Raw genomic sequence first — 3,146 nt, 5'->3', positions numbered from 1 at the left:
ATGGCAGAAAATGAGAGTCCCCATGGAAATGGAAACCAAACGAAAAACAGAAAAAGAAAACAGAATTTTTCAGTTTATGAGATTGAAGTCATCACTGATAAAGTCAAAAAAAAATCTGGACTTAATCCAGCCCAAATTAACGAATGCAGTGACCAACAAAAAGAAACAAATGCTCTGGGAAGAAATAACCCAAGCGGTAAATGCGGTCGGAAAAGGCAAGCGAACGATTACAGAGGTAAAAGACAAGTGGAAAAATCTCGAGAGCATCGCCAAGAAAGAATCTGCAGAGTTCAAGAGGGAGATCAAGGTAACTGGGGGTGTTCGGCCTCCAAAGTCGCCGAGTGCTGCCAGCAGAGAGATAACTCAGGTGGTTGAGGATACGCCGGCGCTCAGCGGTTTGATTGGCTTTGAGACAGGTTTGTAAACAATTGTTTCTAGGTTACCAAAAATTTTAAAAGTGTAGAAGGTCAACCGGCCATGTTGTTTCGGCGTGGTTTTCAGCTCATCAATCTCTTTCCTGTCTTTGAGCGTACACAATGTTCGGACACAAGGGAGGAAAAGATAAGTTTGCATGTTCTTTTTTTTTCTAACCTACATCCATAACTGTTAAATCAAACAACAACAAACATATGAAACATGTGTATGAACTGCGGTTATGAAACGTATATGTGCTCGATCCTTCGCAGTAAAGCACTATTTGAGCAATAGTGAAAATCAGACCTGAAAAAAATTTCAGGCCTGTACGGGATTCGAACCACTGACCTCTGCGATACTAGTGCAGCGCTCTACCAATTGAGCTAACAAGCCAACTGGGAGCAGGCCATCAAATTAATTCGACATAAACCCGTAGATGATAAATCAAACAACAACAAACATATGAAACATATGTATGAACTGCGGTTATGAAACGTATATGTGCACGATCCTTCGCGGTAAAGCACTATTTGAGCAATAGTGAAAATCAGACCTGAAAAAAATTTCAGGCCTGTACGGGATTCGAGCCACTGACCTCTGCGATACTAGTGCAGCGCTCTACCAATTGAGCTAACAAGCCAACTGGGAGCAGGCCATCAAATTAATTCGTGCACATATACGTTTCATAACCGCAGTTCATACATATGTTTCATATGTTTGTTGTTGTTTCATTTATCATCTACGGGTTTATGTCGAATTAATTTGATGGCCTGCTCCCAGTTGGCTTGTTAACTCAATTGGTAGAGCGCTGCACTAGTATCGCAGAGGTCAGTAGTTCGAATCCCGTACAGGCCTGAAATTTTTTTCAGGTCTGATTTTCACTATTGCACAAATAGTGCTTTACTGCGAAGGATCGTGCACATATACGATCCATAACTGTATTAAACAAGTTTTACCTTATCTAGTTTATTATCCCATCGCATCATGCGATGAAATTTTCATGAGTGTACTTCACGAAACGAAGGCTGCCACGAGAATTCCAAACCGGTTTGCTGCTTTTGCGGCATTTACAGGGTTGCATTCGATTAAACCCTGTTTAAGCTGACTCTAGACGAAAGTTCCATAACGGACTAATAGTAATTTTTCAGATAATATCTATAAATTTCAGCTTCTCTTGACTAATTCATTTATCAAAAATTGCATAGCTCGGTCACTTTGCAAAGCGATCTGAGGAGCGAGACAAAAACCTTTGATTTCGAAGAATGTCTTTGATACAGTTTATAATTTGGTTAAAATTTGTTTTGTCAAAGACAAAGTGCTCCTATTTTTTCTTTATTAATCTTTTACTAAGCATTGTTCTTTAATTATTTACGAACGGCTATTTATAAATAACTAGTTTTTATTATTTCGTCTTGACGCAACTTTGTTTAGGTTTGTGATTGATTAAATAATTTGTTGTTGTTCCTGTAATCATGTCCTACTTTTTCGATCACTAAACTGTGGTACGGTTCTCATTGGCAATTCACTCTGGTTCCACTTTATCTGTCCATAAGAAGCCTAACTTTTGGTACCTGACTTTCAGATTTTGTAAGCATTTTCGTAAATGATTTCACAGAGTTAAGTCTACTAGTACATAAATTCATTGTATGAAATTGAATAATTTATTTTGTACATGTTAAAGCTTAAGATCCCTTTTGGGAGAGGTGCTCCTTCTGTTGTTTCATTATGTGATGCATAAAACTAAATTCACACTCTTTGAGCCTGAGTGAAACCTTAATTGTGCTTGAAATATTTTATAGGAGAAGATGCTCATTTACCATCAGAGTCTGCAAAGATTGGGACTGAAGAAGACTGTTTGAGCATCATTGAAGATGTGCATTCTTTACCAGCCAAGGCTGATGAACGGAAGAAGCCTGCAAAAAGAATTAGTAATGATGATGTTCTCAAAAAGCAGTATGAATGCCTGTGTACTCAGAAGGAAACTCTGATTCTTAAAAAACAGATTGAAATTGAAATTGCAAATTAATCTTTTGGAGCAACAGGTGAATGCCAACAAAACCTTCGGAACTGCATTAAATGCAAATTTTGTGGTTGCTGACACTGATTCATTTTAAATGAGGATTATTGTAAAAAGTCCTCCAAAAGAATTATTTTGGGCAAATGTTCTTCTTGTATAATTTATAATGAAAAATAAACAATGTATTCTGTTCTTAAAATGTATTTTGATGCAATAAAACAGATTCTTGAGTCAAAATTATTTTAATGTTTTTATTACTGGGCAAGACTATCTCACCAGTTTCGTTTGCTAAGGATCTCGGGGTATATGTTGATCAGTATCTCAACTATGATGTGCATATTACTAAAACAGCCTTTAGTGGCATGAACCAGTTAGTACAGATAAGACGAATTAAGCACCTCTTAGATAAGAAAACACTTTTATTACTTATAAATAGCGTTGTTTTTAGTAAACTATTTTATTGTTCCTCAGTGTGGGGGAACACATCTAAGCGTAATCTACAAAAACTACATTTGGTACAAAATTTTGCTGCCAGAGTTGTATTAGGTTTAAGGAATTTTGACCATATGTCTCAGGGGCGGAGATCTCTTAGATGGTTAGATGTTACAGAAAAGGTTTTATTTGATGATTTAGTTTTAGCATATAAGGGTGTAAATGGTTTAGCTCCAGACTATTTACGTAAATATTTTGTTAAGCGTTCAGCGGTTCACAATAG

The 3,146-nt window shown here is 36.8% G+C and overlaps 1 pseudogene; it reads left to right on the top strand.

The window, feature by feature from the left end:
* Positions 1-2,681, top strand: LOC148727178 (uncharacterized; annotated as a pseudogene).
* Positions 2,682-3,146: the final 465 nt, after the last annotated feature.

The sequence above is a fragment of the Stylophora pistillata genome, chromosome 7 (genome assembly GCF_964205215.1).
Source record: "Stylophora pistillata chromosome 7, jaStyPist1.2, whole genome shotgun sequence".
NCBI lineage: Eukaryota > Metazoa > Cnidaria > Anthozoa > Scleractinia > Pocilloporidae > Stylophora > Stylophora pistillata.
Note: the sequence above shows the minus strand (reverse complement) of the source record. Positions and strands in the feature narration are given on the sequence as shown.